Here is a 25,019-nt window from a genome sequence, read left to right on the forward strand (position 1 = left end):
GAAAAACTTTCTAATTTCCCCATTCCTCTTGCTTTGTTCTTTGGTGCTTTAAAAGCTGCAGATCATGACAACAGAATTAATTCTATGGGAAAAAATATAGATAGTGACAATTTATTTGCAGAGGAGGCTCTTTAAAGTCATCTAAAAATCAGTTTCATGTATCAGAGCTTGGAACTGTAAACATAATGCTTACTTCAAAAATATGTAATGAATATTTAGTATAATAACCAACACAGGATAACATTAATGTAAATTAAATTATTAACTGAAATTTCTAGATATTAGTTTTTCCTTCTACTTGTTGAACAACAGAAAATTACTCATAGAAATATAGAGAAATGAGAGAAGCACATCAGGATTTCCAAAGGTGGTAGCTTTTCCTCTCATTACCACTTTACCCCATTCTTTACAATTACACTTAGTCCAAGGAGTTGACATGTAAGCCTATCTGTTTTGATAGCCTTATTTCAAACTTGAGTTACTGGTGATATTACTAACCAAGTCTCTCAAGCCCTATGGAGTGATAAGACTAATAGGAGAAAATGATGAATGAGTTAGAGGCAAGGCTCTAGACTAATGATAATTTTTAAAAAAAGTCTGTGAAAGGAGAGCAGTTCTTTGCCATCAGGGAAGGAAAGAAATATGAACGTCTTTGGATCATGCAACTCAGATGACTTAGGGCAATTCATAACCAACTACTAAAATAGAACATACTGTCAGCAAACAGAAGAAGTACAAAGTATGGTAACTTAAAACAGGTTTGTCAATGTATCATCTTCCACAATTCAGTAGGGTAATAAAAATGAATGTGTTAAACTGTATACTATTCAGAAATACAGGTAAAGCAAAATTGGGAATATGCTATTACTGAAAAGTAATCCTGCAAAGAAATGTATATTTCTTGTAAGTAAAATTGTGCTTGCCAAGTCAAATTCCTGCCCTTTTTGTTTTATAGATTTGAGAACAAATGCTTGATATTAAAAGCTACAGAGGAAGGGCTCCACACATCTTTGTGTTTTGTCTTTCTGGAATTACAGCATTTTCATTGCCTAGTGCTCCTTCAGTCATGTCATAATGTTCAGTCATCAAATGTCCATGGATCATGCCATCCCTTCTGAACTTGTTTGTTACAGTGTAGGTCTTCCATAGCTATGCTTGTTTGTTTTAGTGAGGGACTTCATAAGTTTGACTGTATCAGTGATTAGTCAGGAGTGCTCCAGAGAATATCCTGATGCTGTTGACCAAAAAGAGGCCTATATTACAATTCAGTTTTCATGAAAACAATTGGTACCAGGAAACACAGCGTAGTCAGTTGTCTTCTAAGTGTAAAGAAGCACAGATAAGATCTAGCGTTGAACCTAGTACAAAGACATAGATTACAGGTAGATGTAAATTCGAATTCATGACCTTCACAATGACACCCTTTAAAACAGAAAAAGTATTACCTCTTATAAATTGTCTTATTTCTAACATCAATATTTATCCACTTAAAGATGCTTCATAATACTTCTTGGATAATGCATACTTCATTTCTCATCCAAAGCTGGGTTTGTAGTATTGTTGTAACCTGGTAAAGATTTCCCTTTTTTTATAAGTCCAAAAATCACTTCACTTCACCATCAGAAAAAATTATTTTCATGGGATATAAAAAAAATACCTGAAACACGAAATAACTAGTCCTGAGCCAGTGATAGATTTAGGATACCTAATTTAAGGCTACCAGATTAAAGACTATCATACCTAATGAAACCTTAGGGCTAGAAAAAATATTGTGTATGTGTAGGATACACACATACTGGGAAAGTATCCTTCTTGAACACAGTAACACTGTAGGGTTTACATATTAATAGTATGATGTAAATGTTGGCAGCTTGGCCTTAGCCTGGGTTGGATGCTGGCACTTTATGGTACATGTTCAGGGAAAGGAGACAGTCTTGATCAAGTGCCATGATAATAGGAAGTGCAGAAAAGCCTCAGGCAGACAAATTAAAGGAGAGTCAGGGTGTGATTCACCTGACTCACTATAGCCATCCTAGGTGAATAAAGTACTTCCCTTTGTCTCCGCCTGTTGCTTCAGAAAGGCATGTGATTTCCATGTGTTTTGGCTCACAGCTCCACATTTATACCTCAGGTACATTAAGGTATCTCAGAGAACATGAAATAACCTAAGGAGGCAAAATAATCATTCCATCAGACTCCTTCACTTCTATCTTTCATAACTAGATATAGCTGTTCCTCTCTTTATAGGTCAGTTTCTCTCTTCACAGTGAATGCCTTTCTGAAATGTTCTATTTCCTCCAGCATCACTCATTGCTTTTCAGTTGAAAGACTTACACCTCTGTGCAGACCAAGATTCTGAATTGCTTTGTATCCACAATAATCTGTTATAAAACTGTGGACATTACTACCACACAGTGCCTCAAAGCCATACCTCTGTCATCTTTTCAGAAATCAATTTGCCAAATTGGTGTTTTTAGAGCTGAATCTAGAGAATAACCTAAAATTCCAAGTAAATGTGGCATAACTTAGTGCTTTTGTACAGATGATGAATTTTAAATGTGCTTTGTGTATGTTTTCTTGGTAATCTTACTTGGGATTTTAAAGTGAGTAACATACATTCCGTTCTTCCTCCTTTCAGTTCTTGCTACCACCCCTCCTATTCTACCAGCTGTCAGTGTAATTCATAGACAGTTCCACTGGTTAAGCACCAGGAAGAAAGAGAACATGAATATTACTATATTGTAAATATCGTAGGAGAGAAAAAACCAAAACCCATAACATTTATAGTGACATTGAACCAAAAAGCACAAGCGCTCCAGGATTCTTGACTTCTTCAATTGAAACCTGTAATTTTAATGAGTTTTGGTTAGGGTTACGGATGAAATTCAGGCTCCAATGTAGCTACTTAACGCATGAGGTCTCAAGGAGCTGCTCCAACTGTTACAATAATGTATGAATGACAGGATTCTATCACTGGCAGCTGTTCTACATGGGTCTTGTTATACATGGATGTGGCACTACATCCATGTCTAACAATTTGTCCTGCCAGTCAAAAATCTTGTCAAATATTGATCTGACATCAGATTCATGTATAACAGGATTTTTGACTGACAGTTGAATAACTGCCCTGAACTAAAGCAAAACCCCACTGTTTTTAAAAGCTAACACTGCCAGCCAGTTGTCTGGCTTTTCTGTAGTATTTACCCACATCTACAATGTCTTGTATCTTTAATTTTTTTGTACAAAAAAAAATTTCAAATTGGTAATATTACAAAGATTGGATTTAGCTTCTTCATTCAATTTTAAAGATAAGAGCTGGTGTAGCTATGTTAACAAATGCTATAGAAAACTATGCTTGGTAGCTTCAATTTCATCGCAAACATATGGGATATCAAAACAGCAAGAAGAAAGTGAAAAGGCCGAGGGGAATTAAGGTGATGTGTATAAGAAAAACACATTAGACATGATGTTTTAGAGCCTGGGTATTAGCATTAAAAATCCCCAGCTAAAAACACCATAGGGATTTTTTAAGTTTATAGAAACTTGACCAGAATAAAAGAGTCTCACCATTTCCTCTTGCCTATCTCTGACAATATTTATGGTATTCTGAATAAGCTTCCTGGATTCTAGTGATTTGTAAGAGGAGGAAAGAGCAGTGTCAGCTTCACTAAGTTTTTGGCTGGCCTGTTCAAAAGCCACTGTCGCAGACATAAGACAGAGAGAATAAGAAAGAACATAAGCTACAGGGAAGAGATTAGACATTCACCATTGAAACTGCCACAAAACCCAAATCAGTCAAGGTGTATCATCAGCAACAGAGAATTACTCAGTCAACATCAGTCATTGAAAGCAACTGATGATATTACTCAGAATCTTATTGCAGAAATACCCTCAACAGCACATGTATAGTTTTGTATTTACCTTTAAAAATCACTGCAGCTAATGCTGTCCATTTTAGTAATTTAAGGGGAAAATAATCATTCAAGAGAACTGGTTGCATGGAAGTCACACAGAAGTTCCTTGTTAAATACAAAAAAGGCTAACAAATACTTTTTCAGTCAGCACTATAGACTAAAGTGTAAAGGGAAATGGCTGACGCATCTGCTAAATTAGACTAATTATGAACAGCAGTTTAAGACAAATGGGAATCTTATTACTGATGTCAGTTGGCTGTGGGTCAATTTCTAAGAGATCTCACCTACTTCATAGGTTGCCATCCCTCCTTTATTCGAAGTCTTTTGAATTAATCCAATGACTCAAGGAATCCACTACAGGGATACAAAGTACCCACTAATGTACCTTAACTGGTTGGTTAAGTCAGGTTTATGGCTCCTTTGTGTTGTTAGTGTATTGCAAAACATCCAAAATATATCAAGTCTAAAAGCTACAGAGACAGATTTTAAAAACATACAAGTATGTATGAGCCATTTCTCCTGTGCTTATCTTCAGATTATTCAGAATCCTAAACCACTTAAAAAACATTATTTGAACCTTACAATGGCGCTGCATGCATTTTACCTGGAAGGGCTTTATGTCTGTTTTATGCTTCAGTGAGGAGGACGAGACAGCTCAATCAGTTAGATCTGAATTCACAATTATATTTCTATATGATCTATTTCCAATCACTGTTGCTACTCAAACAGCTAAATAGACAAAATTACTGGAGAAGGGAGATGTGCACAAACACTGGCAAAGAGAAATATGTGTACATAGGTACGTGCATTTATTTCCCTTTCAAAATATCAGGTTCAATGGTAGAATCTGAAGATGGAGTCAGAAAATTGTAGACCTGCAGAACTTGGAGCAGAATCCAGCTTAAAGTGCTGAAAGCCAGCTTTTAGCTTTTCTAACGAGGTTTAATACTACTAAATTATGAGACACTAATTCATTGGTAGGAATATGATTTACATTTGTCTCCCTTAACTGTACATGCCCCAGGATAGGGGAAAAGTAGAACCTCTTTGTCAGTGTGAGTATTTTTATGTGCTGTTTGTGTTTTATTCAATGCAAGCTATTATTCATTCCTACATTCCTAAAACCTCCAGCAATGTTGAAACCAGCACTTTCAACTTCAGCTGAAGCCATAGTATCTATTAAGTAAGGCCTTTGAAATCTCTACATTTGAAACCACTCTCAAATCAGAGAATCTGGTAAACCCCTCTAGCCTGTGTATGCGTCTGAGAAAAGGCTTATTTTCAAAGAACTGCATTTTTTAAACTCTAGGTTGAGAGTGGCTTCAGCTTGAGTGCTGATACTTCAGATGGTTTCAACTACAGTCAGATATGGCTGAGGCTGAATTTGAGGTCATAATTTCAATAAAGAATAAAACTTTCAGTTCCTGAGACTTTTAGTTATTTTAAAAGTAATTTTAAATCACAACATGCTCTGGTACAGTGTGTGAAAAAGTGTACATTTTTATTTTGTGTGTTTAGAGTGGTGAGTGTAATTAACACACAGAATAAGGTATAGCAAAAATTAAGAAATCAATGTTTTTTTCAAAAAACAAAACAAAACAAAGCTGCAACTTAAGACATAAACATGGACTTATTTATACAAACCTACTGTATTTCGAACAGAAGAAAACTTTCTATTGAACAATGCAAACAAGTCAAATAAATGTCTTGGGATATTTTTCCTACACCTGGCAGCACCCTGATCTAGATAAGACTGTATTTACAGTAACCTTTTTGTATGGCTTTTATGTTTTCCAAATCTTAGAATACTAACAGGTGTATTCCAGGAGGTTGTCACAGTATGATTTTATTTGGAATTTCCTTAGTCCTTCTGTACTGTGGGGTTTTCTCTTTCATTTTCTTGGTCTATAACATCTGTCAGTTCTGTTTTATGGGTTTGTTTGTCTACAGAAGATGGAAAAAGTAATGATTGTGCCAGGAGACCTGTTTTTCTATCAATATCTATGTATCATTTCATATGACCATGATGAATGGCTACTTATGACTTGCTTACAACGAAGACAATGAGCCTAATGCTGATATCAGTTACGCCAATGTAAAACTCAAGAAGCTCCACTGTATTTCACCAGTGTAAAATTAAAGTAAGATTTGAGAAAAAAACTTTCAAAAATCAAACAGGGAATAAACAAAAGTTTCTGAAAGTTCAAATATTGATTTTAATAAATAACTTAAAATGAGTGTAAAATCTTCATTTTCTTCCCTAAAAATGTTCTAATTGGCCTTAAGGGGAATAACACACTCTAGGCCTTTCAGCTGCTTTGAGAATACCAGATTTCTTATGCCACGCTATGTATCCAAGCTGTGTAGTTCTCTCGTGACAGCTGCACATGCTGTCTTGAGTTATTAACTCCAATAGGAAGCCTAAGGAGCTGCTGAGTATCTTCCTCTCTGACAGGCTTTCTACAGTGGCTTTGCTGGGCTCCTGCACGGGAAGTAGACAGCTTAGGAGAAGCTGTCCCTTAATAAGCTGTCTCTTAATAAGCACTCTTTGGAAACTTGATTCAGATACCAAAAATTGACCACTCATCTGGCCTGTTTTGGGGGAACAGAAAGAAAATAAAATTGAGCAAAATGAAAAAAAAAAAATCATCTTGTGCTTTGACCACATATATATTTATGGCTCTCAATTCTTTGGGAAAAAAAAAAAAAAAAAAGAGAAGAAAGCTGGTCAGGGAGTAAACTGCTGTGAGGTAAATTGTTTCTGTGACCCAGGGTGAGTTTTATGTGAATTTTCTCTGTATGTCAATATAATGGTGTCAGTGCTGCTTCTATAGGTTGGGTTGGTAACTTCTGAGAATAAATAATTACATTTGGGGTACTTAGATACTAAAGTGATGGGTGTTGACATGAACTGATCTGCATGTTCAATATTTAAAATGTACTAACTGAGCTTTGTATCTGGCTGGCAAACTGTACAGTGGATCACCTCATTTTCAGTAGCTGAAGCAGAATACGGTGAAACCTTTGGAGTGATAAATTGTCTTATGAGACAATGCTAAAGCTTTAAACTGATAAAAAAGTTAATGAAGGAACTTATATGGTAGCTTAATTTCTTCACTACCTCTGCATTAGAAAATGTATATTAAGTCAGTTTTTGAAAGAATTTACTGAAATTTACTGACAGGAGTTCTTTACTGTAAGGGTGGTGAAGCACTGGAACGGGCTGCCCAAGGAAGAGTGAATGCTCCAATCCTGGAGGTGTTCAAGGCCAGGTTGGAAAGAGACTCGGGTGACATGGTTTAGTGTGAGGTGTCCCTCCCCGCTGCAGGTGGGTTGGAACTAGATGATCTTAAAGTCCTTTCCAACCCTAACTATTCTATGATTCTATGATTCTATGATTCTACGAATCTGGTTTCTTTCCCAGTGGTGAGAAAAAAATATACAATAGATGTAGTAGCTTCTAAGCATATTTTGGAAGGAGACAGCTGGTGCCAAGCTGCGGAAATTTGCTATGGCTGTTGCCAAGGCACTTTATTTCTAACTCTGTAGTCAGAGGACTCAGGCCAAATGAGCACAGGATCATGTCCATAGCCAGGTATATTGTCAAAAGCATAGATATACCCAGATATGAACCTTTCCAGTAGGATGTATAGTTAATTTCCTCTACAGTGTGTGAACCAGGTGTTTTGCAGTTAGCTATATTTCTTAGTGAAAGGAACCCTTTTTTTTTTTGTATTCCAAAGTTTCCTTTACTCTTCTCCACTTACTATTGCTTATGCAAGGTCCTCACTTGATGAAATTTATATGCACAATTGAAAAATAACTTACCTTCTCATTTATTTTTTGTCTTTCTGCCTCAAATAACTTTTGTCATCCGAATCTTCTGCAGAGATGCAGACAAAGTGTCTGAGTGAACATTTCTGGCCATTATCTTCATCCAGATGAAAAAAATTTCCCCCAAATATTTCTTCTGGCACTAATGCTCTAAGTAATACAAATCTGAAAAGACAAATAAAAAGGGCCTGGAATAAAATATATACAGGAAAATATTACGCAAGTACACCTGTGTCTTAAATTAGTAGCTTTTTAAAAAACAGACTTTGATCGAATCTTTGAAGAAGTTTTCCTACATATTCAGTGGAATTTTATTAATCTTTTCCTGTTAAAATAAAAGCAAATATAATTGGCAAAATTCTGGTCTCATGGAACAGTGAGTAGCCCTTCATTGATTTCAGTATCTTAAAGTCTTCAAACAGCATGTGTATGTTGATCACATGCTTATTTGAATTTAGAAATAGTCTACTGTCTACTTTGTACTAGAGTATTTCTGAACACTTAAATTAGAATTTATAATAAAAAATGGGAAGAAACCCACGTGCTCTATTTTTTCCTCTTAAAAAGCAAGGAGAAAGGTCTGGCTTTATTGACTTTTTCATTCTATTTTATAGATTGGTAAGAAGAATAGAAACGAGCTCTACCTAACTATTCAGCACTAAAAGACTTTACTTACCACATTGGTTTGGAACATGTGAAGAGTTTGAGTTCCAATCATGTCTATAGGCTCTCTAAGATGAGAGACTGCTAAAGTCAACAACTACTACAGGTGCTGATGAATCTATTTTTAACTCCTGAAAAAGGAAGACTTTTCTTATCTATGCAATCATTGCAAATTAGTTTTATGTAGCTACCCCTATACTGTTTAGTGGTTTCTTGCCTAATCCTTTCAATAAGAGGAACAAAATTTTTATATGTAACTTAGGAGGTGTACTAATTAAATCTGGGTAAATATTTGGTAGAAATTATAATGGTTGAAAGAGATGATGAGTGTCTGATGTTAAGCAAATACAATGAAATTTTTTATAGAACTTACGTATTTAAGCTCCATTTTTATATTATTTAATGATTGGGGCAAATTTTTTCAGACTTTTAAAATTCTTACAATTCACTGTTTTGATATAAATGTTACAGACATGGATATGTCAACCAAATACTGTACAAAACAGAATGATGTTACTTAATGAAATTATGTCAATTATTATAACTTCCACTATTTCATGTAAATCCTTTTTAAAAACTGTAGAGAAAGGTCAGTGCTGTGGTTTAAATGCAGCTAGCATCTAAGTCCCATGTCCCCAGTGGAATGGGGAAGAGAGTCAGAAGAGTAAAAGTGACAAAGATCACGGGATGAGATTATGACAGTTCAATAGGTAAAAGAAAAGCTGTGCATGCAAGCAAAGCAAAATAAGGAATTCGTTCACCACTTCCTGTTGTCAGCAGGTGTTCAGCCATCTCCAGGAAAGCCACACTCTACCAGATGTAACTGATAGAGCTTTTCTTTCTCTTACTTGTCAAGAGAAAGGCCATCACTCAGAATGTTCCTCACTTCCTCTTTCTTCCCATAGCTTTATATGCTGAGCATGATGCCATATGGTATGGAATATCTCTGTGGTTAAGTGGGGTCAGCTGCCCTGGCTGTGTCCCCTTCCAGCTCCTTAGAATCATAGAATCATAGAACGGTTAGGGTTGGAAAGGACCTTAAGGTCATCAAGTTCCAACCACCCTTCAATAGCCAGGGACACCTCACACTAAACCATGTCACACAAGGCTCTGTCCAACTTGCCCTTGAACACTGCCAGGGATGGAGCATTCACAACTTCCCTGGGCAACCCATTCCAGTGCCTCACCACCCTTACAGGAAAGAATTTCCTCCTTATATCTAATCTCAACTTCCCCTGTTTAAGTTTTTACCCATTACCCCTTGTCCTATCACTACAGTCTCTAATGAAGAGTCCCTCCCCAGCACCCCTATAACCCCCCCTTCAGACATTGGAAGGCTGCTATGAGGTCTCCGCACAGTCTTCTCTTCTCCAGGCTGAACAGCCCCAACTTTCTCAGCATATCTTCATACGGGAGGTGCTCCAGTTCCCTGATCATTCTCATGGCCCTCCTCTGGACTTGTTCTAACAGTTCCATGTCCTTTTCTGTTGAGGACACCAGAACTGCACGCAACACTCCAAGTGGGGTCTCACGAGAGCAGAGTAGAGGGGCAGAATCAGCTCCTTTGACCTGCTGGTCACACTCCTTTGATGCAGCCCAGGATACAGCTGGCTTTCTGGCCTGCAAGTGCTCACTGACGTCTTGTGCACCCCTAGCCTACTCACTGGTGGCATGATATGAGAAGCAGAAAAGGCCTTGACTCTGCGTAAGCACGGATCAGCAGTAACAGATCCCTTCCTCCCTCCCAATTGCCCTTGAATAACAGGTACGAGGTCTTGGAAATTCAGGGCCAGGTGAATGGAGATGGTGAGGCAAATCTATCTAGTGAGTCACCCAGGGCTAGTCACTCACCCACATGCCTCAGAACTTCCCCAACCAAGAAGAAAAGAAGAGTAATTGTGGTGGGTGACTCCCTTCTGAGGGGAACAGAAGGGCCCATTTGTCGACCGGATCCACCCCACAGGGAGGTCTGCTGCCTGCCTGGGGCTCGGATTAGAGATGTTAAAAAGAAACTCTCTGAACTGGTGCAGCCGTCTGACTACTACCCACTGCTGGTTTTTCAGGTTGGCAGTGACGAAATTATTACGAGGAACGTAAGGGCAATGAAGAGAGACTTCAGGGCCCTGGGACGGCTGGTTAAAGGGTCTGGAGCGCAAGTGGTGTTTGCCTCCATACCTGTTGCAAGCGAGGGTGAAGGGATATATAAGAAGACTCTGCAGGTTAATGTATGGCTACGTGACTGGTGCCAAAGGCAGGGGTTTGGGTTTTTCAGTCACGGGCTGCTGTATGGGACACCTGGTTTGCTGGTGACAGGTGGGATACACCAGTCCCAGAGAAGAAAAAGGGTTTTGGGGCAGGAGTTAGCAGGGCTTATTGACAGGGCTTTAAACTAGTTATGAAGGGGGGAGGGGATTTAACTGGGCCTGTTGGGGACAAGCCCAAGAGGAACATGCTAGGGATTGAAGGATGGCGGGCTAAGGAGGACTATCAATCTCTTGTTTCACTTGTGGGAAAGGATAGCTCTTTAGACGCTGTCCTGCAGGGGAAAAAGGGTACTAGGACTGGCTCCCTGAAATGCCTGTACACCAATGCACGCAGCATGGGGAATAAGCAGGAGGAGTTAGAAGTCTGTGTGCAGGCTAAAGGTTATGATCTAGTGGCAATTACAGAGACATGGTGGGACAGTTCACATGACTGGAATGTGGTCATGGATGGCTATGTCCTTTTTAGGAAAGATAGGTCAGCGAAGCGAGGTGGTGGAGTTGCTCTTTACGTGAGAGAGCAACTAGAATGTATTGAGTTCTGTCCAGGGTCGGATGAGGAGCAAGTGGAATGTCTGTGGGTACGAATCAAGGGGCTGACTGGCACGGGTGATACAGTTGTGGGGGTCTATTACAGACCTCCTGATCAGGACGAAGGAGTTGATGAGGCTTTCTACAGGCAACTGGAAGTAGCCTCGTGACTACATGCCTTAGTCGTCGTGGGGGACTTTAACTACCCCGATATTTGCTGGAAGACTCACACAGCCAGTCATTCACAGTCTAGGAGGTTCCTCGAGTGCATTGATGATAATTTCTTAATGCAAATGGTGGATGTACCAACTAGGGGAGCAGCGCTGCTAGATTTAGTACTCACCAACAAGGAGGGTTTGGTCGAAGCGGTGACGGTCAATGGCAGCCTTGGCTGCAGTGACCATGAGATGGTGGAGTTTAGGATCCTGTGTGGGAGGAATAGAATACCTAGCAAAGCCACAGTTCTGGATTTCCGAAGGGCCAACTTTGGCCTCTTCAGTCAACTGCTAAGGGAAGTCTCATGGGAAAGTGTACTAGGCGGTAAAGGGGCTCAAGATAGTTGGTTAGCATTCAAGGACCGCTTCTTCCAAGCTCAGGATCGGAGTGTCCCAATGAGTAGGAAATCAAGTAAGGGATCTAGGAGACCAGCGTGGTTAAACAAGGAGCTGCTGGGCAAACTCAAGTGGAAAAGGCGAATCTATGGATTATGTAAGGAGGGGCTGGCCGCTTGGGAGGAATATAGGACAGTTGTTAGAGGATGTAGGGAGGCAATTAGGACAGCTAAGGCCTCCTTGGAACTCAATCTTGCTAGTCGGGTTAAAGACAATAGAAAGGGCTTCTTCAAATACATAGCAAATAAAACTAGCACAAGAGGCAATATAGGCCCACTGCTGAACGAAGTGGGTACCCTGGAGACAGAGGATATAAAGAAGGCAGAGGTGCTGAATGCCTTCTTTGCCTCTGTCTTTACTCCTGCAGACTCTCCCCGAGGGCCCCGGATTTCTATAGCCCCAGAAGGAGTCAGGACAAAGGAGGAGTTTGCTTTGGTAGATGAGGATTGGGTTAGGGATCAGCTATGCAATCTGGACATCTGTAAATCGATGGGTCCGGATGGAATGCACCCACGGGTGCTGAGGGAGCTGGCGGAGGTCATTGCTAGGCCACTTTCCATCATCTTTGGTAAGTCGTGGGAAACGGGTGAGGTGCCTGAGGATTGGCGGATGGCAAAGGTCACACCAGTCTATAAGAAGGGCAAGAAGGAGGACCCGGGTAATTATAGACCGGTCAGCCTTACCTCCATCCCTGGAAAGGTGATGGAACAACTTATTCTTGACTCCATCACTAGGCATATCAAGGATGAGGGGGGTCATTAAGAACAGCCAACATGTTTTTATGAGGGGGAAGTCATGTATGACCAACCTTATAGCCTTCTATGAGGAAGTGACTAGGTGGAGGGATGATGGTAGAGCGGTAGATGTAGTTTTTCTTGATTTCAGTAAGGCATTTGATACTGTCTCCCACAGCATCCTCATAGATAAGCTAAAGAAGTGTGGGCTTGACGATCAAGTAGTGAGGTGGATCGAGAACTGGTTGAAAGGAAGAAGGCAGAGAGTTGTGGTCAATGGCGCAGAATCTAGCTGGAGGTCTGTGACTAGTGGAGTTCCTCAGGGGTCGGTGCTGGGACCGGTGCTGTTTAATATTTTCATCAATGACCTGGATGAGGGAACTGAGTGCACCCTCAGCAAGTTTGCTGATGACACAAAACTGGGAGGAGTGGCTGACACATCAGAAGGCTGTGCTGCCATTCAGCGAGACCTGGACAGGCTGGAGAGTTGCGCGGGGAGAAACTTGATGAAATTTAACAAGGGCAAGTGTAGAGTCTTGCATCTGGGGAAGAACAACCCCATGTACCAGTACAGGTTGGGGGTTGACCTGCTGGAAAGTAGCGAAGGGGAAAGGGACCTGGGGGTCCTGGTGGATAGGAGGATGACCATGAGCCAGCAATGTGCTCTTGTGGCCAAGAAGGCAAATGGCATCTTAGGGTGCATTAGAAAGGGAGTGGTTAGTAGGTCAAGAGAGGTTCTCCTCCCCCTCTACTCAGCCTTGGTGAGGCCGCATCTGGAATATTGCGTCCAATTCTGGGCCCCTCTGTTCAAGAAGGACAGGGAATTGCTTGAAGGAGTCCAGCGCAGAGCCACAAAGATGATTAAGGGAGTGGAACATCTCCCTTATGAGGAGAGGCTGAGGGAGCTGGGTCTCTTTAGCTTGCAAAAGAGGAGACTGAGGGGTGACCTCATCAATGTTTACAAATATGTAAAGGGTAGGTGTCAGGATGATGGAGCTAGGCTTTTTTCAGTGATATCCAGTGATAGGACAAGGGGCAATGGGTGTAAACTGGAGCATAGGAAGTTCCACGTTAACATCAGGAAGAACTTTACTGTAAGAGTGACAGAGCACTGGAACAGGTTGCCCAGGGGGGTTGTGGAGTCTCCTACACTGGAGGTATTCAAGGCCCGCCTGGACAAGTTCCTGTGTGATGTACTGTAGGTTACCCTGCTTTTGCAGGGGGGTTGGACTAGATGATCTTTTGAGGTCCCTTCCAACCCTTGGGATTCTGTGATTCTGTGATCCCTGAGTTATCAACACTTTTTCCACCAGAAATCCAAAACATAGTCCCATACCAATTCTACCCCAGGCAAAACCAGCACAATCAGCAATAACAGAGGCAGGAGTTAGCGTTAATTCTATCAGATTCCTAAAGAAGTCACTCTATTAGAAAGTTTTGACAGTATACTCTAAGGATTATTACAAATCAATTATCCCTTTGTCTGGAAAAAAAAATTAATGTCTGTAATGTGATTGCTATGTCAATACTAGTCATGAATTAGGTTTGGAAGCATGTAGAAATGCAAATTTCTACTACATGCTGAGTATTCATCCTGCAACTAATGAATATTCACTTGACTCTTGTAACCTAACCTAATTACCCATAAAGCTACAGATAGATTTCACTTGACCCCAAACTTTAAACTGTTAGCTGCTTCTTTGCCTGATAGTGAAGCAATAATGCAATTATTTATGTACCAAAGCAGAAAAAGGTTGATCCCCAGTAATATGACAGTGGGCTGTATAACATGGAAAAAACTCAACAGTTTTGTAGAAATTCCATTAATTTTTTCATTATCTGCCTAAGAAGTATAGGAATCATTTAAGCATCCCACCAAAAAATACCTTCCATCAGCTTCATCAGAATAAGTTCTAAGAGAAAGGATGAAAATAAAATACATAAAACAGCCATAAGTGAAGTAGAAAAAAAACCCTTCACTTAGGTTTAAGCCAAGTAATTACATGTTTACTTTCATTCCCTGATTAGAACAAAATCCCTGATATCAGTGGATATGTGCCCGTATGACAGAGGAGTCAAAATTGATGAAAGGTTTCTTCATTTGATCTTCTATTTTAACTGTGAGAGAAAGGTCTGACAAGTGAAATGCCCAAATGGTGCCAGCTCTAGCTAAGAGAAATACATAATAAATTGAACCTGTATCTTAGGAAGTCTTAAGAAAACTGGGAAATTACATCTGTACTTTCTGTATGTTCATATCACATCAGTATTTTCTAGGGAAGGATTTTGCTATCTCATTATAACAACCAGGATTCATTTCAGTGTGAGTAAAAACTCTCTATCTGGCCACATTCCCAGTGACAGTAGACAACAGCTGGACAGAGTTTCTTCAGCCTAGTGTTCCTCCTGTTGGCCTTGCAGATACACAACCATACACCTGTTTTTTCTCTGTAGGATTGATTTGAAAATGTTCTTCTCCTGTCTTGTTTTAAGTTGTAACTTCATGTTCTTCATTAGTAATGCTTTTGGAAATTGCTTCTAGCCCCTCCTTCAGTCTTCCCTGCTTGTTCTTTTAGAAGGGTTATTTTCCCACTGAGGTAATTTCTGTTACCTGTCCCAAATCCTAGCTTGACTGAGGAGAACAGTGACTTACAGCACAGGGAACAAACAGAAGAGACTAGAACAGTCTGCAAACCCCTTATGAGATTATGTGACTCCTCCCCTGCTCTAACAAACACCATCATTTGTGAGATACAGGCTCATCGTTCTGTTGTGTTTTAATCATTATGAGAACCAACAAAAGTGCACTTCAATCCTTTTGTAAGAATGAAAAGTTCTGGCTTTAGCTCAACCTTATTATCCATATACTGGAAATCTTCATCTTGGTTTTATATGCCTTCCTTGTTTCTCTTTGTTGCACTGACAGTGATAGGTAGTAGAAACTACCTAATTTGGGAAATTAAAATTTGGGAATTAGTAACAAAGAAAAATAACAAAAGAAGGAGTAAAAGGACAATTAATGGCAAGGGGCTTTCTCCTAAATCTGTTGTCCCCACACAGAACCACTTTGCTGTCCTGCAGGAGACTAACGAGGAAACGCACTTGCACCACAAACAGCCGGATTATGCACGGGTAAAGATCTCTACTGGCACTACAAAGAAAAAGCAGCGGGTCGTAGTAATAGGGGACTCTACTTTGAAAGGGACGGAAGCACTCATCTGTCGGCCTGACCCCATCTCGAGGGAGGTGTGCTGCCTACCAGGGGCACGGATCAGGGATGTTACAGACAGGCTGCCTACTCTAGTAAGTTCCACAGACTATTACCCGCTCCTGGTGATCCATGTGGGTGCTAGGGATATAGATAGTAGTAGACTGGGGACCATAATGAAAGACTACAGAGCCCTGGGAGAGGTGGTTAGGGGCTCCGGTGCTCAGATAGTCTTTTCGTCAATTCTCCAGGACACAGGGGAGGACCAAGAAAAAGCTAGGAGGATTGGCCAGGTTAATAAATGGTTAAAAGGGTGGTGCCATAGTCAGGGGTTTGGGTGTCTTGAACATAGGACTGAAGTTAGTAGGCCAGGTCTACTGGGGGCTGGTGGAGCTGCTCTGGTAAAGAAGGGGAAGAACAGTTTTGATAGGAGGCTTGCCAGACTGGTCAAGGAGGCTTTAAACTAGATGTGTTGGGGGAGGGGGGCATCATTCCATCCCAACACACCCAGTCAGTTGCCAGAACCTATAATAAATGCTCGGAACAATGTAGATATATTCCGTCTGCTCCAGCCAACGAGCCGGCTTCAATTGGAGCTCATCTCAGATGTCTCTATACAAACGCCCGTAGCATGGGAACAAACAAGAGGAATTAGAGATGTGTGCACATCTACGGGGGTATGATATAATAGGCATCACAGAAACATGGTGGGATGGCTCCTATAACTGGAGTGTTGGAATGGAAGGTTACAGGCTCTTCAGAAAAGACAGGCCTGGCAGGCGGGGAGGGGGAGTTGCCCTTTATGTTAGGGATGGGCTGGAGAGTATGGAACTCTGTCTGGGGGCAGGTGAGCAGTTTCCAGAGAGTTTGTGGGTCAGGGTTAAAGGGAAAACAGCCGTGGGAGACATTACTGTGGGAATCTGTTACAGGCCGCCTGATCAAGGAGGACCTGTGGATGAAGCACTCTACAGACAGACAGGAAAAGCCTCACGCTCGCAGGCCCTTGTTCTCATGGGGGATTTCAACCACCCTGACATCTGTTGGAACGATGGCACTGCATGGCACAAGCAATCCAGGAGGTTCCTCGATTGTGTGGAAGACAACATCCTTCTGCAAGTAATAGAGGAGCTGACAAGGAGAGGTGCCATGCTTGACCTTGTGCTCACCAACACAGGGAAAGGCTTGTCGAGAATGTGGTACTCCAGGGCAGCCTTGGATGTAGTGATCACGAGATGGTCGAATTTGAGATCCCCAGGTCAGTGAGAAGAGCGTGTAGCACTCACTGCCCTGGACTTCAAAAGAGCAGAATTTGGCCTCTTCAGGAACCTGCTTAGTAAGGTTCCATGGGATATAGCCCTGGAAGGCAGGGGGGCCCAAGACTGTTGGTTGATATTCAAGGATCACCTGGTACAAGCTCAGGAGTGCTGCATCCCAGCTAGAAGGAAGTGCGGCAGAAGGGCCAGGAGACCTCCTTGGATGGATAAGGAGCTGCTGAGGAAAATTCAAAGGAAAAAAGAGCCTTATAAAGTGTGGAAGCAAGGACATGTGGCCTGGGTAGAGTACAGGGATGTTGTCCAGGAATCTAGGGACCAGGTTAGGAAGGCTAAGGCCCAGTTAGAATTAAACCTAGCCAGGGATGTTAAGGATAACAGGAAGGAATTCTACAGGTACCTAGCAAGCAAAACACAGACTAGGGACAGCATAGGTCCCCTGAGGAAGCTTTCGGGAGAACTGGCTACACAGGATTTGGAGAAGGCTGAGGTTCTGAATGACTTCTTTGCCTCGGTCTTCACTGGCAAAGGCTCTGACTGCACCACCCAGGTCTTAGAAGGTAGACGCAGGGACTGTGAGAATGAAGACCTTGGGCCCACTGTAGGAGAGGATCTGGTTCGAGACCATCTTAAAAATCTGAACGCGCACAAGTCTGTGGGACCTGATGGAATCCACCTGCGGGTCCTGAAGGAGCTGGCGAATGAAGTTGCTAAGCCACTGGCCATCGTATTTGAAAAATCATGGCAGTCAGGTGAAGTTCCTGACACCTGGAAAAAGGGAAATATAACCCCCATTTTCAAGAAGGGGAAAATGGAAGACCCAGGGAATTACAGACCAGTCAGTCTCACCTCTGTGCCTGGTAAAATCTTGGAGCACATTCTCCTGGACAGCATGCTAAGGCACATGAAAAACAACAAAGTGCTTGGTGACAGCCAGCATGGCTTCACTAAGGCCAAATCCTTCTTGGCCATTTTGGTGGCTTTCTATGATGGGGCTAAGGAACTGATGGACAGGGGTAGAGCATTTGATGTCATCTACCTGGACTTGTGCAAAGCGTTCGACACTGTCCCACACGACATCCTTGCCTCTAAATTGGAGAGATATCAATTTGATAGATGGACCACTCAGTGGATAAAGAACTGGCTGGATGGCTGCATGCAAAGAGTTGTGGTCAATGGCTCAATATCCAGCTGGAGACCAGTAATAAGGGGTGTCCCTTAAGGATCAGTACTGGGACTGGTCTTGTTCAGCATCTTTGTTGGTGACATGGACAGTGGGATTGAGTGCGCCCTCAGCAAGTTTGCCGATGACACCAAGCTGTGTGGACCGGTTGATATACTGCAGGGAAGGGATGCCATCCAGTGGGACCTTGACACGCTTGTGAGGTGGGCTGATGCCAACCTTATGAAGTTCAACCACGACAAGTGCAAGGTCCTACACCTGGGTCGGAGCAATCCCAGGCACAGCTACAGATTGGGCAAAGAAGAGATTCAGAGCGGCCCTGCAGAGAAGGACTTGGGGGTGCTGGTCGATGAGAAAATGAACATGAGCCGGCAGCGTGTGCTCGCAGCCCAGAAAGCCAACCGTATCCTGGGCTGCATCAAAAGGAGCGTGACCAGCAGGTCGAAGGAGGTGATCCTGCCCCTCTACTCTGCTCTCGTGAGACCTCACGTGGAGTATTGTGTGCATTTCTGGTGTCCTCAACATAAAAAGGACATGGAACTGTTGGAACAAGTCCAGAGGAGGGCCACGAGGATCATCAGGGGACTGGAGCACCTCCTGTATGAAGATAGGCTGAGAAAGTTGAGGTTGTTCAGCCTGGAGAAGAGAAGGATAAGTGGGGACCTCATAGCAGCCTTCCAGAATCTGAAGGGGACCTATAGGGCTGCTGGGGAGGGACTATTCATCAGGGACTGTAGTGACAGGACAAGGGGTAACGGGTTAAAACTTAAACAGGGGAAGTTTAGATTGGATATAAGGAGGAAATTCTTTCCTGTTAGGGTGGTGAGACACTGGAATCGGTTGTCCAGGGAGGTTGTGAGTGCTCCATTCCTGGCAGTGTTCAAGGCCAGGTTGGATGAAGCCTTGTGTGGGATGATTTAGTGTGAGGTGTCCCTGCCCATGGCAGGGGGTTTGGAACTCGATGATCTTGAGGTCCTTTCCAATCCTAACTATTCCATTATTCTATTCTATTCTATTCTATTCTATTCTAAACCCCACAAGGCATCTGGAATGCATTTGTGAATTGTTACCCTAGTGAACAGAACTGATACTTTCAAGGGGTGCAAGTGTCAAAAAAGCTTTTCTGGCCATTTGCACTGGAAGGAATAAAAACAGTAAAGCTGGGGCATGATAAAAACCAGGATGACACTGTCAACTTGTCTGTCATGATTACTGTCGCTGGAGAAGGGGGTTGTTAACTTGTTCCCTAGAGGAAAGCTAAGTATTGCTGTCTTTCCTGCTTTTCAAATTGGATAGAGAGATGTTTACAAGCCAAGGGCTTATATTTGCCCTTTTTAAAGCAGGAAAGCTTACAAATGCCATGATTCCAGGCTCTGCAGCTAAAATACAGTGCAGATCCCATGAAACACCGGGAAGTGGGCTTTAGTAAAACTTCTGGGTTTGTATCTCTTGAGCTTCAAATGAATAGTAACAGGAAGAGATAACGAAAGACATTGTCAAAGCAGAGACAGTGTTCATCTACATTTGGGAGAAATGGACCAAATTTACTGCTCCACATAAAGGCTGGCTTGTCTGGGAAACCCTTGGTTGCTCAACAGCCCTTTACAAGCCTTGCCTATAGACCAGGTTTAATAAGAATTGACAGGAGATGAATTCATTATTAAATAAAGTATTTCCCTTTCTGCCCAGTTTAAGACCTCTTCTACAGGTGAAAAATATTCTCAATTTTGACAAGGTTTTGCTGAAAGCACACATGAAAGGTCCTGTTGAAAACCAGAAAAAAAAAAAAAAGGTTTGCTTAAAAGAGTAAATGTCAATGATACTGCATTTGTGGTTTTAAAAAAGCAAATGTAGAAATCTAAGAATATTGACTTGAGGATCTCTAGTTGTTGACAACAATATTTTAAGAGACAGTAATTCTAAAGACTATGGGTCAAATTCAGCTTTGCTGTAGGTGGGCATAACTTCCACTGCCTTCAAAGAAAATTGCGTTAATGTAAAAATAAGTGTTACCATGTATGTCACTTTCCTTTTAAATTGAATAACTGGCAAATCATTTTAACAGCAGAAAAGTTTTCAGATTGTCTGCTGCTGCTGCTGAAGAAATGCATGTAGTATTCTGATTGGTAATTTATGGAGAGGTTCTTTGGTATTCAATGTGCTAGGGGTTTTGAAAAAGACACTCTGACCTGCAGCTAAAATAGTTGCAAACCCTTCTATTTGTAGATGTCAAGATGTTTCCTGAAATTATTTCCTTTGTAGTTTCTTCACAAAGTGACACTATTCTCTCTTCAAGCAAACAAGAAAGAAAGAAAGAAAGAAAGAAAAATTAAAAAATAACCAGAAAAAAAAAAAAGAACATTTCAGGGTCAAAGGATTCACCTTTTTCCTGATGTAGCAAAATCCACTCTGCTAAGTCTATGTAGACTTAGCAACTTAAAGACAGAATTTATAGAGAAGTCTGTTAAGAGTGCTTTGCTTTTATTATCCAGAAGAAATTAAGGGTTTAAATAGAGGAGAAAAGATACCTTTTCCATGATCAACAGTGTCAACAAACTATCTGATCTTCAGTTTGGAGCATATAACTTATCAGAGATGATGGAGGACTCTACAGATTTCCTCATACACCATATGAATAAATCCCACTGGTTACCACAGGCATCTATTGTGCAGAAGAAGAAAGATAAAGATTCTTCTATTTCACTGGCCTCCATTTCAGCAATATTCTTTAGGGTTACCCGAATAAAAATGACAACATGATGGGTTATGAAAACAGAAATTAGCTGACAAAAGCTGTTACCATGCTGCAGTAATTCCTTAGGATGTGTGACCTCAATCTGGATAGCATATTACCGCAACTAAGAGAAATGGTGCTACTGGGAATAAAAAAATATTTACATTGGCTGTTTCCATTCTTATGCAAGTCTACTTAGAATTATTATTTCAGGATTGGGAAGCATCTGGATGGGTCAGCATACTGCATGGCCAGTTTGTAAGGGTAGGAAATATTGAAAGCACATATATTGTGTCATTTTGTACCCTTTTGTACGTTTGTGAAGCATTAGAATTACTAATGCCTGCAATATCCTTTCTTTTATGAAATTTAAAATAACCCCAATATGTCAAATCAAAATAAGAGATGCATGCAAAATTGGCAGATAATTTCATGTTATGGCAAAGAAGGCTGTATAGGTGGAGTATGAAATCTTTCTTACGTTAGTTGACCTTTTGTGTTTTTAAGTAGGAGATTAGGCTAAGTGACTTGCATATGCTTAACCTGATGTTCCATCACTCTCATATTACCACACAAATTTCCCCCAAAATATTATAAATATCATGTCACATAGAAGTTATAAATATATCAAGGATATTTGCTTAAACTAAAAAAAAAAAAAGAAATTGCAGAAAAGATTGTGTTGTGCGTTGGGGTTTGGTGTTTTTTGGTGGGGGTGTGTTTTTTTTTTCTGCTGGGAAAATAAAGATAAAGATATTAATTTCAGGTTATATTTATTTTACTTGGTATAAGGTCATAGGGGTGGTACTTTGTTCACCCTAGGCTTTCAATTACCCTGTGGAATGTACTCCCCATCTGGACTACAGTTCCCAGAATGCATTCTGGAGAGTTCTCTGAATTTAAGGGAGCTTGACTGTGGTGCACCATTAATCAGTAAGGTGAGGGAATAAGGGAAGGAGAAACACAAGCTGCCACTGTGTTTTAGGTAGGTGAAACTTATTTTATTTTAGGTCGAATTGACAACAAGATTTATCTACTTGAAATGTACAAAGCACCAGTGCTTTGTGTTTCATTTCCCTTTGTCTTTCAACATTTTCCATCCTAAATCTCTTGTTCTGCCAAAAAGTCAGTTTAAATGGTTTTCTTTGGTTTACATCTGTTTTAATTATGAAGAATTCTTGCCATCTTATTAAATATTTGGCAGAAGTTACTGGATTAAATGACTCGTTGATTTTTTTTATTTTTTTTTTTTTGTCTAGCCACTGCTACTAGTAAAGCATACATTCTGCCTCTTCAGTCCAAATGAGGACACAGATTTAGCAGTGAACAACCTTCAGGTAGATTTCTTTTTTCCTGTAAGGACATTAAGTATTTTGCTTGACCTCTCAAGTACATTTTGAGGAAATTCTTTTTTGTTGTTGTTCTTCATATAATACCTGTTGTTCTTGATAAAATACCTGTTAAAAAAGGTTGCATATAAAAGGTTACATATGAGTTCTGTAGGTACAGAGGTACCATCCAGAGAGACCTTGACTGGCTCAAGGAGTGGGCCTATGTGAACTTCATGAGGTTCAACAAGGACAAGTGCAAGGACCTGTACCTTGATCAGGCAATCCCCAGTACTAGTACAGACTGGAGGAAGAATAGACTGATAGCAGTCCTGCGGAGTCCAACGTGGACTCACAGCCTAGAAAGCCAATTGTATCCTGGGCTGCATCAAAAAGAGCAAGATCAGCAGATCAAGGGAGGTGATTCTCCCACTCTACTCCACTCTCATGAGACCCCACCTGGAGTAATGTGTTCAACTCTGATGCCCCTAACAAAACAAAGACATGGACCTTTTACAGCAGGTTCAGAGAGGGCCATGAAAATGGTCAGAGAGCTGGAGCACCTGTCCTGTGATGACAGGCTGAAAGAGCTGGGGTTATTCAGCCTGGAGAACAGAAGGCTCTGGGGGGACCTTATTGCAGCTTCTCAATATATAAGGGGACCTTATTGCAGCTTCTCAATATATAGAGGAGGTTTATAAGAAAGATGGAAAAAATATATTTGTACCAGGACCTGTAGTGACAGGACAAGGGACAATGGTTTTAAACTGAAAGAGGGTAGATTTAGACTGTATATAAAGAAGGACTTTTTTTATGTTGAGAGTGCTGAAGCACTGGAATAAGTTGCTTAGAGATGTGGATACCTCATCCCTATAGAAGTGTTCAAGGTGACATTGGACAGCTTGAGCAACCTTATCTAATGAGAAATGTCCTTGAACAGAGGGGTGGACTAGGTGAACTTTCAAGGACCCTTACAACCCAAGCCATTCTGTGATTTTATTTATTCATGGTAAAATTTGGAGTAGATACATTTCAGTATCAGGGCATTTATTTACTTTGAGTTTAGTAAATGTGTATTACTGATGAACATCCACAGATTGACAGCACAAGAAAGTACAGTTGAAAAATGTGGAACTGACATTGTTATTAAAGAAAATACATGAAAATTGTTGCTGGCATTATCTTTGCTCCCTCTATAGCAGAGATTTATCTGTGATACTCCACCAATCATTACCATAGAATACAGAATCCAATTCCTACTTATCTTTAATTTTTGAGGCCACTAGCAGTCCTTGTTAACTGTTCCATGACATTAATTATTACCTCAATATAAATGGCAACATTTTTATTTTTAATTTCTTTTGAGGTAACAAAGCAGTTTTATTCTGTTAATATAATAAACTTCTCTCTGAAGTAGCAATAATATAATCTCTAGCTGTATCAGTTTCCCTAGGAGTAATACTTTCTCCATTTTATCTATACCACGCAGTTTCTTTATTTACTTACTTCTGCAGTCTCTCACATATTTTGCCTCATGATCTAAAGAAAAAGTCTACCCTCCTAATCTGTTTTTAACTGCTGTCATTTGGTCCAGTTGTCTTACCTTTGCTTAGTGCACTGAAAATAGTTCAGAATATTTGGCAATTCAAAAAACTCATACTCGAGCTTTCTTCCTAAAAAATCTTCAAGAGAAACTGTACTACCTAATATCTGATCTTTATTTTCCCATCAAAGCTTTAAAAAACCAACCCAAACCCTAATTTCTCCAGTTACCAATCAAAGTATTTCTTTCATCACTCCTGCCTTATTTGCTACCTCTCCAATCAGCAGCCAATAGCTGTTGTTTATCTAGTCATTGCTCACAATGCCATTTCAACTGATTTTAATTTCAGCACAGTTCTTTTGATAGTGCAAAAATTGCTTTCTTTCACCTATCTAGCAACATTCTTAATTTCTCCTTTTCTCCTAGACTTTACCTGACCTTTCAACACCACGGACCACTACATTCCTTTGCTCCAGTTCTGCTGTCATCTATTGTTCTGCTTTCTTACTTATATAAATGAATGCATAAATTATCAAAACCAACAACATTTCCCCCCCCCCCCCCCCCATTTTGATCTGATCTTTTTTTTTTCCCCTCAAAAACATTTCTCTACAGAATTGCCCTTGGCAAATTTCATTATTTTCTTCTTTTATCCATAAGTATTATTCCCTTTACCTCATTTTGGAAAGGGGTCATTGTGATCCTTGGGATTTCGTCCTATTTCTTAGTACAATTCAATATATTGAATATATATATTACATAATTATTCATAATTCAAATATTTGAGGTCTTCTGTCAAGGCTATACACCACTGTTGTGGTTTAAACCAATCCACACAGGCTGTCCACTCACCCCCCCCCCCCCCGACCCTCCCCACTCCCGGAGGGATGGGGAGGAAAATCAGGAGAATGTAACTCCCACGGGTTGAGATAAGAACAGCCCAGTAACTAAGGTATAACACAAATCACCACTGCTACCACCAATGATAATATTGATAAGAGAAAATAACAAGAGAATACGATACCACCTCCGAACGAGTTCGACCCCCCTGAAGAGAGAGAGCCTGCCCCTTCCGGGTAACTCCCAGTTCCCTCTCCGGGCATGACGTGCTGTGGTATGGAATACCTCTTTGGCTAGTTTGGGTCAGGTGTCCTGTCTCTGCTTCCTCCCAGCCTCCCTCGTCCCCAGCAGAGCATGAGACTCA

General features: G+C 40.9%; 1 long non-coding RNA gene across 2 annotated transcripts; it reads right to left on the reverse strand.

The window, feature by feature from the left end:
* LOC136012764 (uncharacterized) lies at nt 1–24,909 on the reverse strand. 2 transcript variants are annotated; one of them, XR_010611947.1, is made up of 3 exons: nt 24,843–24,909; nt 7,743–7,913; nt 1–1,358 (listed from the first exon to the last, which is right to left on the reverse strand). It is a non-coding gene; the product is annotated as an uncharacterized LOC136012764 (long non-coding RNA). The 2 variants fall into 2 exon arrangements; XR_010611948.1 differs by lacking the exon at nt 24,843–24,909 and adding an exon at nt 20,739–20,863.
* Between the last annotated feature and the right edge of the window lie 110 nt (nt 24,910–25,019).

The sequence above is a fragment of the Lathamus discolor genome, chromosome 4, assembly GCF_037157495.1.
Source record: "Lathamus discolor isolate bLatDis1 chromosome 4, bLatDis1.hap1, whole genome shotgun sequence".
NCBI classification, from domain to species: Eukaryota; Metazoa; Chordata; class Aves; order Psittaciformes; family Psittacidae; genus Lathamus; species Lathamus discolor.